Source organism: Arachis ipaensis, chromosome B4 (assembly GCF_059453495.1).
Source record: "Arachis ipaensis isolate K30076 ecotype BB chromosome B4, ASM5945349v1, whole genome shotgun sequence".
In the NCBI taxonomy this organism is placed as follows: Eukaryota; Viridiplantae; Streptophyta; class Magnoliopsida; order Fabales; family Fabaceae; genus Arachis; species Arachis ipaensis.
In genome coordinates, this window is record NC_142439.1 from 49,262,651 (window position 1) to 49,274,944 (window position 12,294).

Sequence of the window (12,294 nt, forward strand, 5' to 3'; positions counted from 1 at the left end):
ATGGTATGATCGTTCAGTTTCAGTCTTAGTTTTATTTTACTGTATTTTTATTTTTGTTAATGACCCTTCTCATAATCTCTGCATATTACTGCATATAGCCTGCATTCGCATTTGCATACTGTATAAAAAAAAAGAAGAGAGGCACGTGACGCGCCGGTGTTGCTGACGCCTCCGCGTCATAGTGCATTAGAAACTAAGAAAAAGAGAAGCAGAGTCTCACGCAAAAGCGTGGCTGGAGGCGTGCCTTAGGCACAAATATGCCCACGCGACAGCGTCGTTGACGCGGCCGCGTCATTTTGAAAAATAGCCTCCCCACACGTCCGCGTCACCTACGCGACCGCGTGCCCCTGCAAAATCGACGTAAATAGGTATATGGCATCAAATTATGAAGGAGATGGGTGATGAGTCCAATTCACACCCCCATTCAAAAAAAAAATTGGTGAATTAGTTCTTTTAGCAAGTGCACCAAAATTATTGTAAAGTAATAACCCACAGTGGAGTGGGATCGTATCCACAAAGATTGGCAAATTTGAGCAGTTTTAATCAATTGATGAATTAGTCAAGCGAAATAGATAGATTGTGATTTGCAAAATTATAAATGGCAGAAATGTAAATGACTAAAATGTAAAGGAAAGCAATAAAGTGTAGAAATAGAAATAACAGAATGTAAAAGTGCAGAATCATAAATGACTTGAATGTAAATGGGGATGGGAAATTGCAGAATGTAAAAATAAGCTATAAAGAAAGTGGTAGATAAGAATGGGGAAATTCATTGAGATTAGGAGATATTGTCTCTTTGGATCAACTTCAGCTTATATCCTCTTCAATCATGCAACTCATTGACCTCTTGGCAATCATGATTGATTGAGCCCTAATCCCTTGGTGACTCAATCTCTCAGATCTTAATCAATAGCCAATTCCTTGGTCTAATTGTTCATGAAGAGAGATATGCTTGGTCCCTGATTATACCACACATTATCATAGGTCCAAGTAGAGAGAGGATTATATGTAACCATATCCAAACACCAAAACCCAGATCCTACTCAATTGTGAGAAGGGATTTCAAGCATGGTTTCATGTTTCCTTTCCCAAGGTTCCCATGAAACCCATTTTGCATTCAATCTCTTTCCAAAGATAATTGAACACTGCAATCTCTAACTGCTTAACCCCCTCTTCAGTACTTCTTGGGGGTACTTATACTACTCCTAGCAAAAATAAAAGAATTACAAAAGTGAAAAAGAAAAATTACATTTTGGAGGGAAAAGAAACTCAATAAGCATGACTTCCCAGCTCGCGTGTGATTGGCGCTTCAGTGGCGTGTCATGTGCTCCCTCAATTCTGGCTTGGCGTGCCACGCTCAGTCCCTCAAGTGGCACGCTTGTCTTTATAACAACCTTGGCGTGCCACGCCTTCGAGCTCAACTATCATGCCCTAGCCTTTTTCCACTTCTCTTTGCCTCTGGAAACTTGTACTAGCGTGGCACGCCTAGGGTCTGGCGTGCCACGCCCTGGCTGCAAGCTTGACCAAGCTCTCTGGGAAGTTGAACTAGCGTGGCACGCCCAGGGTCTGGCGTGCCACGCCCCTTTGTGAATAAGTGACTCCTCTGTTTGGCGTGCCACTGATACGCATAAACTAGTTATGCTACGATTAGGAAATTGCACGATCGGCAAAATTCCTTCCGGCAAGTGCACCGGTTATCGTCGTCAAGTAAAAACTCACAATAGAGTGAGGTCGAATCCCACAAGGATTGGTTGAGTGAGAAATTCGGATTAGAAGTGTGTTCTAGTTGAGCGGAATCAAGATTTGAGATGAGAATTGCGGAATGTAAAATTGGCGGGAAAAGTAAATGACAAGAAAATTAAAGGGCTGAATCTTAAATTGCATGAATTAAAGAGCAGAATGTAAATTGCTGAAATTAAAAGGGAATGGGGGTGATTGCAAGAATTGAATTGCAGAATGTAAAGAGAAAGTGGAAATCAGAAATGGGGAATTCATTGGGTTTAGGAGATATTGAAATCTCCGAATCAAAACATGTATATCTCTTCCTCAACCAATGCATTCATTGAATTTTGCTTGGCAATCTTATATGATTGGATCCCAATTCCTTGGCTCACCAATGCTCTCTAAAAACAAACAAATTCCCAATCCCTTGGTTTAAATGTTCATAAGAAGAGATGATGCTTGATCACTGATTATACCACACAATTTCATGAACCACAATTTGGTAGGATTACATGTCACAATATCCATCCAAACCCCAATCCAATCCACTGTGAGAAAGCTTCTCTAGCATGAATCCTTCATTCCTTTCCCAAGGCTCCGAAGGATTCCAAGTATGAGTAGTTTCTTTCCCAAGACAACTACTCAATGGAATTAGATCGAGAAGCTTTCTAACAAAATCCAAGAGAAAAGATTGAAGAAGAAGATAAACTATTATTGATTCATTGAATTACAATAGAGCTCCCTAACCCAATGAAAGGGGGTTTAGTGAATCATAGCTCTGAATTCAATTACAAAGAAAAGGAAAACTAGCTAAAAGTGAAAGTAAAAGTCCTCTCTAACTTAACTTCTATCCTATTTATACACTTTCTATATTGAGCTTCAGTTGTGCTTCTTGGGCTTTGAGGCCTCTCCTTGCTTTCCTTTTGCCTTGGGTTTATGATCCATAATCTTGATGAGGTTGTTGATCCAAATCCTGTAACATTTATTGAGCCAACTTAGTGATAATCAAATAATGACACATGACTCAATAAATTGAGATTTCAAACTCATCAATCCTTCAGGCCCAATCCCATAAACCATGATATTCAATTGGGTTTCATACCAAAGTAAGTTTAAGTTAATAATTGTGCTCAAAGACTAACTTAAATCACAATATTTTTGGCCCAGAAACCTTTTTTCAAGAGTGGCGTTTAAGTTGTAGTTTAAGCTTAAACTGCAACTTAAACGCCAGACACTTCCAGTGAGGCCATTTGTAGAAGCACGTTTAAGCTTCAGTTAAGGTTAAACTGAAGCTTAAACGTGGAAATGGAAGAAGGTAGCCCTGGAGAGTCATGTAGTCTTACACGTTTAAGCTTCAGTTTAAGGTTAAACTGAAGCTTAAACGTGGAGATAGGAAGGGCAGCCCTGGAGGTCGAACACGTTTAACCTCCAGTTTGAGGTCAAACTGGAGGTTAAACGTGGAAAAGGGTGGAGGCATACTGGAGGTCGAACACGTTTAACCTCCAGTTTGAGGTCAAACTGGAGGTTAAACGTGGAAGCTTGGAATGGTGGCCCTGGAGGTGTCGAACACGTTTAACCTCCAGTTTGAGGTCAAACTGGAGGTTAAACGTGGAGATGGAGAGAGCAACCCTGGAGTAGAAAAGCTATCGAACACGTTTAAGCTCCAGTTTGAGTCAAACTGGAGCTTAAACGTGGAGTGGCTCCCTGGCACTCTTCCTGGTTCTGGCGTTTAACCTCCAGTTTGAGGTCAAACTGGAGGTTAAACGTGGAACTCCTCCCTGGGTGGCATACTCATTCTGGCGTTTAACCTCCAGTTTGAGGTCAAACTGGAGGTTAAACGTGGAATGCTCCTTAAGTGAGGCTTTTCATTCTGGCGTTTAACCTCTAGTTTGAGGTCAAACTGGAGGTTAAACTTCAATCCCAGCATTTCTTATTCTTCATGATTTTGGCGTTTAAGCTCCAGTTTAGGCTTAAACTGGAACTTAAACTCCACATGTGATATTCAAGCTTCCTTTATTGATTTTGTTGCTTCCTTGCTTAGCCTCTTCTTCCCTGAAATCATCCAAACAATTGCATCAAAGTCTTGCAAAATTTCATGAGAAATCTTTCATTCATAGCATTTAAGTAATATAACTAAAACTCATGGAATTTGCATCAAAATCATATTGTTTGGATGGTTCATTACTTTGTTCTTCATTTAACCATTTTTGGTTACTTTAAGCTCAAGAAAATGCATAAAACAACTAAAACTAACAGAAAAATGCTAGTGAAACTAGCCTATGATGCCTTGGCATCACAACACTAAACTTAATACTTGCTTGTCCCTAAGCAAGTCCTGAGTTATTTGAGAAGAAAGTCTGAAACAGAAAGCAATTACATTGGCTATATTAGCAAGCATTTGAAGTTCATCAGAAGGGTTTTATGCAGAAAGTTGCAGCATCACTTTTTCATACTTATCAGGTAGGATTATCACTTTTTCATTGCATCCATCAAACATTGCTATGGCCTCTTGTTATTCTTATGTCTTTGGCACTTTTCTCTTCTTTGTTTTTCTTTTCTTTTTCTTAGAGTTTCTTTTGCTCCTTGTTTGCTTAGTGTCATGTGTTGCACAAGCCTTTGGCATTTTCTTTTTCTTATCAGTGCACCACACATATCCACTTTAGGCATTTTAGTTCACATTTCTTCTTGAGACATTGGTGCCCAGCACCTCTTTGTGTGACTAAATGTTTTGTATTTAGGTTGCTCTTGATAATGGACTTTTGGTTGATAATCCCGGGTTAGTTAACCCAAGTTACCAAGTGTTGAAACACTCCTCAGAACCTATTCATCCAAGCATATCCTTAATACATAAACACCACAGGCATTTGTCTCAGAAGTTCAAACCATTGGTACCTAGCTTATTTTCTCAATTTTTTTTTTTTTTTGCTTTTTGGTTGCCTTTTTCCGTGGCTTTTTCTTTTTCTTTTTCTTTCTTTTTCATGGCCAAAGACATTTATTCATCAAGATCCATAGACAATTTTCACTTTCTACATAAAAATGATAATTCTACACTCTAATTTTAGTGATCTGACTAAACAATCAAGCATGCATACCACCACTTAATTCTACTTGATTTGTCACTAATTTAGCCAAGTTACTTTTGTTCAAACTTTTCTTTTATTTTTGGAAACAGAACAAGCATGGTACGCACTTGTTTAAGAAGGTGAAGTTATATCCAAACATCTAGGCATTCACTTTATTCAAAGCAATTAACAAACAGACATACTAAAAAAAAACTACACATTCCAGAAAGATTCAACATTTACAGTTTAAACCAGAACACGCATGCTTTTGTTTGCCCTTTTTAAAGAATTAGCAAGGAACAATACCACCTTGTGAAATTCCTTGTTTTCTCTTTGTTGTCAGGAAACAATTTGATTTATCCTTCTTCTTCCTAAATGTTGCTTCATGCTTTAAGGTTCTTGTTTCCTTTCCTGCAAAGAGTAATGAAGTTGCTTGCTTCTCAAGCACTTGAGTGGTCAGCTCAACTATGTGTGGGTAAGTATCGGATTCTTAGATTGGTGTGTGAACACCAAACTTAGTCTCCCACTTACTTCTCTCTGTTCTTTGAATCCTTGAGTTATCTTGGAATGATGTTGCTACTAAGGGTTTTAAGCATTTCTGTGACTGCTTAGAATAGTTGTTCCTTTCATATAATTCAAAGGTTGTTGTGTTCAGTTGATCTTTATGGTGGAACACCAAACTTAGAGTCACACATTCCCCTTTGACTTATTGATCCATGAATTCATTGTTTGGTGTGAAACACCAAACTTAATTCTTTGCAATGCACAGAAACTACTTTACCCTTTTTATTGAAACAAATAAAAGAAACAGCAACAAGGTATTACCTCAGGTTGGGTTGCCTCCCAACAAGCGCTTCTTTAACGTCATTAGCTTGACGGTCAGCTTCCTTGTTAGGGTGGATTGTAGTGCTTGACGTCCTCTCCTCTCACTATGAAAACGTCCCCACTTGATTCATTCATGACCTCTAAATGTTCCATAGAAAGAACTTTCCTGATTGTGAACACTTGAGGGAGCTGGGAAGGAATGGTTTTGAGGCCAGGTGGGATTGGCAGATAATGACTTGATATCACGTTATCTCCCGGAGAAAAACCTTCAGTGGGAATTTTCTTGTTTCTCCATCCTCTTGGCAATCTCCCTATCACTCTTCCCTTTCTCTTGAGGATTTCTTCATTGACCTTTATGTCAGGAGGATCCTTCTGATCTGTTTCCACTGATTCTTGTGGCTCTAACTCTTGCAACTCTTGTTTGCCTTCCAATGACTGTTTTAGAGTCTCAGCTGCTGGATTACTTTCCTCCAAACACGGATGGCTACTATCATCTTTAGGCTTTTCAGGTTCTGGTTCAGGCTCAGATGCAGGTTTGAATACTTTGAAAATGAGCTGTTCATCATGTATTCTCAGAATTAGCTCTCCTTGTTCTACATCTATGAGCGCTCTAGTAGTGGCTAGAAATGGTCTGCCCAGAATGATAGGGTGTAAGTAGCTTTCCTCCATGTCCACAATGACAAAGTCTGTGGGGAAATAATAATCCCCCACTTTCACCAGCACATTTTCAACTACCCCTTCAGCTTGCTTCTGAGTTTTGTCAGCCAGTTGTATGATTACATCAGTGGATCTCACCTCATTCAGTTGTAGCCTCTTCATAAGAGTTAGAGGCATCACATTTATGCTAGCTCCTAGATCACAGAATCCTCTGTCAATTTTTGTTTCCCCTATGATGCAAGGGATATGAAAACTTCCTGGGTCCGTTTTCTTAGAGAGTGTGTCCTTCTTGATGAGAGCACTGCATTCTTTGTTCATTGTCACTGTTTGTCCTCCCTTCAAAACTCTTTTTTTGCTTAACAATTCCTTTAAATACTTGATGTGTGTGGGCATTTGATGAAGAATCTCAAGAAAAGGAATATTGACATGAAGAGAGTTAAATGTCTCTAGAAACCTTGAGTAGGTTTTCCTTTTTTCACCTCCTCCTAACCTCTCAGGAAATGGTGCTTTTGGTTGGTATATTTCCATCATGCCTTTTTGCAGTTCCTTGGCTTGCTCAGTTCCACCTTCTTGCTTAACTTCTTCCACACCTTCCTTCAAGATTTCTGGTTCCTGCTCTGAGGGCCTGATTCCTTCTTCTTCTGAGACTTCCTTCATTATGGTGATGGCTTTGCATTCTTCCCATCTTACTCTCTTTTGTTCCCCTTTAGGATTCTTTTCTGTGTCACTAGGGAACACTGCAGTTGATTTGGGTGCCTGTTGAGATAGCTCTCCTACTTGAGATTCCATCCTTTTGAGTTTTTCACCATGGTTTCTTAAGGTAGTTCTCACATCATCCCTGAAGCTCTTCAGTTCAATGATGTCTTGACTCATGGTTGCCATAATTCCTTCTATCCGGTTTAATTGATCTTGAAATTGTTGGTTCGGATTAGGTTGGGTATGTTGATTATTTTGGCCATGATATGATGATTGGGGGTAAGTGTTTTGTGTGGCTTGGTATGATCTTTGGTTGGAGTTTTGGTATGTGGAATTGTTTTGTTGGTTGTGGTTGTAAGGTTTGTGGTTTTGTGGTTGGGTTTGTTGGTTTCCCCACCCAAAGTTTGGGTGGTTTCTCCAGCCTGGGTTGTAAGTGTTGGAATGTGGATCATATGATTGCCTTTGTTGGTTTCCCACATAGTTAGCCTCATCCCAATCACCTCCTTCAATGCCTACTTCCTCTTGATCTTGTGTGTGTATTGCAGCCACTTGCTTTGTTTCTAATTGCCTGGTAAGCTCTGCTAGTTGCTTGGCAAACACCTTGTTTTGGGCTAGAATTGTATCAACATGGTTCAGCTCCATGACTCCCTTAGTGTTGTGCCTTTCTGATGCATAGTAGTACTCATTCTCAGCCACTGTCTCGATCACTTCAATGGCTTCTTCCACAGTCTTTTTCCTGTTCAATGAACCTCCTGATGAATGGTCTACAGCCTTCCTTGATTCATAAGAGAGCCCATCATAAAAGATGTGCAGTTGCACCCAATCATGGAACATGTTTGGTGGGCATTTCCTTGTCAAGTCCTTGAATCTCTCCCATGCCTCGTAGAGAGTTTCACCATCTTGTTGTCTAAAAGTCTGAACCTCAGATCGAAGCCTATTGACCTTTTGTGGAGGGTAGAAACGTGCCAGAAACTTGCTTTCCACCTCATCCCATGTTGTTAGACTCCCCCTTGGGAATGATTCCAGCCACTTAGCTGCTTTGTCCCTAAGTGAAAATGGGAACAAAAGCAGTTTATAGGCATCTTCCTGGACTCCATTGGACTTTACAGTGTCACAAATTCTCAAGAATTTTGTGAGATGTTGGTTTGGGTCTTCATTAGCACTTCCTCCAAAGGAACAATGATTTTCCACAAGTGATATTAGCTGTGGCTTGAGCTCAAAATTGTTGGCCTGAATGGGTGGTTTCTGGATGCTACTACCACAATTCCCAGAGGTTGGGTTTATGTATGAACTAAGAACCCTCCTCTCAGGGATGGCATCGTTTCCATCAGCTCTCTCATGGTTGTGAACTTCTCTATCCATGTTGAGATCTAAAGCTTCCTCAAAATTGTCCTCAGATTCTCCTTCAGATTCCTCTTCTCCCACTACTCTCTTCCCTCTTGCTTCCCTTCTAAGTCTATGAAGGGTCCTCTCTGGTTCGGTATATGGAGGAGTTGATGTCTCTCCTCTCCTACCTGTCATACAAGAACACAGCTCAAACACAAACAAGTGAAATACTCTTGGTTAATGGAAGAGTATGGTTAGCTCAATTGAGGAATTAATTCAAACAGTTAGTGAGTCAGTGAGTTAGTTGCATGAATTTAAAGGCATAAAGAAGGAAAGCATGTAACCAAGTGCAGAAATTAAAATTCAACAAGTATCTAGAACAGAATTAACAAAGCAAGAGAAAATTGCTCAATCTAGTTAGCTTCCAATTTGAGAATTGTCAATCGAAAACCAATCCCCGGCAACGGCGCCATAAACTTGATACGCATAAACTAGTTATGCTACGATTAGGAAATTGCACGATCGGCAAAATTCCTTCCGGCAAGTGCACCGGTTATCGTCGTCAAGTAAAAACTCACAATAGAGTGAGGTCGAATCCCACAAGGATTGGTTGAGTGAGCAATTCGGATTAGAAGTGTGTTCTAGTTGAGCGGAATCAAGATTTGAGATGAGAATTGCGGAATGTAAAATTGGCGGGAAAAGTAAATGACAAGAAAATTAAAGGGCTGAATCTTAAATTGCATGAATTAAAGAGCAGAATGTAAATTGCTGAAATTAAAAGGGAATGGGGGTGATTGCAAGAATTGAATTGCAGAATGTAAAGAGAAAGTGGAAATCAGAAATGGGGAATTCATTGGGTTTAGGAGATATTGAAATCTCCGAATCAAAACATGTATATCTCTTCCTCAACCAATGCATTCATTGAATTTTGCTTGGCAATCTTATATGATTGGATCCCAATTCCTTGGCTCACCAATGCTCTCTAAAAACAAACAAATTCCCAATCCCTTGGTTTAAATGTTCATAAGAAGAGATGATGCTTGATCACTGATTATACCACACAATTTCATGAACCACAATTTGGTAGGATTACATGTCACAATATCCATCCAAACCCCAATCCAATCCACTGTGAGAAAGCTTCTCTAGCATGAATCCTTCATTCCTTTCCCAAGGCTCCGAAGGATTCCAAGTATGAGTAGTTTCTTTCCCAAGACAACTACTCAATGGAATTAGATCGAGAAGCTTTCTAACAAAATCCAAGAGAAAAGATTGAAGAAGAAGATAAACTATTATTGATTCATTGAATTACAATAGAGCTCCCTAACCCAATGAAAGGGGGTTTAGTGAATCATAGCTCTGAATTCAATTACAAAGAAAAGGAAAACTAGCTAAAAGTGAAAGTAAAAGTCCTCTCTAACTTAACTTCTATCCTATTTATACACTTTCTATATTGAGCTTCAGTTGTGCTTCTTGGGCTTTGAGGCCTCTCCTTGCTTTCCTTTTGCCTTGGGTTTATGATCCATAATCTTGATGAGGTTGTTGATCCAAATCCTGTAACATTTATTGAGCCAACTTAGTGATAATCAAATAATGACACATGACTCAATAAATTGAGATTTCAAACTCATCAATCCTTCAGGCCCAATCCCATAAACCATGATATTCAATTGGGTTTCATACCAAAGTAAGTTTAAGTTAATAATTGTGCTCAAAGACTAACTTAAATCACAATATTTTTGGCCCAGAAACCTTTTTTCAAGAGTGGCATTTAAGTTGTAGTTTAAGCTTAAACTGCAACTTAAACGCCAGACACTTCCAGTGAGGCCATTTGTAGAAGCACGTTTAAGCTTCAGTTAAGGTTAAACTGAAGCTTAAACGTGGAAATGGAAGAAGGTAGCCCTGGAGAGTCATGTAGTCGAACACGTTTAAGCTTCAGTTTAAGGTTAAACTGAAGCTTAAACGTGGAGATAGGAAGGGCAGCCCTGGAGGTCGAACACGTTTAACCTCCAGTTTGAGGTCAAACTGGAGGTTAAACGTGGAAAAGGGTGGAGGCATACTGGAGGTCGAACACGTTTAACCTCCAGTTTGAGGTCAAACTGGAGGTTAAACGTGGAAGCTTGGAATGGTGGCCCTGGAGGTGTCGAACACGTTTAACCTCCAGTTTGAGGTCAAACTGGAGGTTAAACGTGGAGATGGAGAGAGCAACCCTGGAGTAGAAAAGCTATCGAACACGTTTAAGCTCCAGTTTGAGTCAAACTGGAGCTTAAACGTGGAGTGGCTCCCTGGCACTCTTCCTGGTTCTGGCGTTTAACCTCCAGTTTGAGGTCAAACTGGAGGTTAAACGTGGAACTCCTCCCTGGGTGGCATACTCATTCTGGCGTTTAACCTCCAGTTTGAGGTCAAACTGGAGGTTAAACGTGGAATGCTCCTTAAGTGAGGCTTTTCATTCTGGCGTTTAACCTCCAGTTTGAGGTCAAACTGGAGGTTAAACTTCAATCCCAGCATTTCTTATTCTTCATGATTTTGGCGTTTAAGCTCCAGTTTAGGCTTAAACTAGAACTTAAACTCCACATGTGATATTCAAGCTTCCTTTATTGATTTTGTTGCTTCCTTGCTTAGCCTCTTCTTCCCTGAAATCATCCAAACAATTGCATCAAAGTCTTGCAAAATTTCATGAGAAATCTTTAATTCATAGCATTTAAGTAATATAACTAAAACTCATGGAATTTGCATCAAAATCATATTGTTTGGATGGTTCATTACTTTGTTCTTCATTTAACCATTTTTGGTTACTTTAAGCTCAAGAAAATGCATAAAACAACTAAAACTAACAGAAAAATGCTAGTGAAACTAGCCTATGATGCCTTGGCATCAGCCACGCCACGAACTTAAGTGGCACACCCCAATGGTTCTTTTGCTCTCTGAAGGATACTGGCGTGCCACGCTGGTATGCGAAATTGTTACTCAGGTTGTGAATTATTGTTCGAAATTGATTCCCTGGCGATGGCACCAAAAATGGATGCACAGAACCATGGTCTAAACATATCTTCACAACTTCGCATAACTAACCAGCAAGTGCACTGGGTCCTCCAAGTAATAAACCTTACGTGAGTAAGGGTCGATCCCACGGAGATTGTTGGTATGAAGCAAGCTATGGTCACCTTGTAAATCTCAGTCAGGCGGATATAAAACTGTTATGGAGTTTTTGAAATTAATACTAAAATAAGGAAAGAAATACTTATGTAAATCATTGGTGAGAATTTCAGATAAGCGTATGGAGATGCATTCATTCCTCTGAACCTCTACTTTCCTGCTGTCTTCATCCAATCAGTCTTACTCCTTTCTATGGCTAGCTTTGTGTAAGGATGTCACCGGTGCCAATGGCTACTTTCAATCCTCTCGAGAAAATGGTCCAAATGCTCTGTCACAGCACGGCTAATCGTCTGGAGGCATCACCCTTGTCGTTGGTTGCATCCTATTCCTCTCTGTGAAAATGGTCCGATGCGCTGTCACTGCATGGCTAATCATCTTGGAGGTTCTCGATCATACTGGAATAGAATTTACTATCCTTTTGCGTCTGTCACTACGCCCAGCACTCGCGAGTTTGGAGTTTGTCACAGTCATTCAATCCCAGAGTCCTACTCGGAATACCACGGACAAGGTTTAGACTTTCCGGACTCTCATGAATGCCGCCATCAATCTAGCTTATACCACGAAGATTCTGATTAAGAGATCTAAGAGATGCTCATTCACTCTAATGCAGAACGGAAGTGGTTGTCAGGCACCCGTTCATAGGGAATGATGATGATTGTCACGTTCATCACATTCAGGTTGAAGTGCGAATGAATATCTTAGAAGCGAAATAAGATGAATTGAATAGAAAACAGTAGTACTTTGCATTAATCTTTGAGGAATAGCAGAGCTCCACACCTTAATCTATGGAGTGCAGAAACTCTACCATTGAAAATACATAAGTGATAATGGAGTTCATTGGCCTCGGCCC

General features: G+C 40.0%; 1 non-coding gene across 1 annotated transcript; it reads left to right on the forward strand.

Annotated features, from left to right (window-relative positions):
• Window positions 1–7,794: 7,794 nt before the first annotated feature.
• Window positions 7,795–7,898, forward strand: LOC148567497 (small nucleolar RNA R71). The gene has a single exon (XR_015882327.1). It is a non-coding gene; the product is annotated as a small nucleolar RNA R71 (small nucleolar RNA).
• The last annotated feature ends 4,396 nt before the right edge of the window (window positions 7,899–12,294 follow it).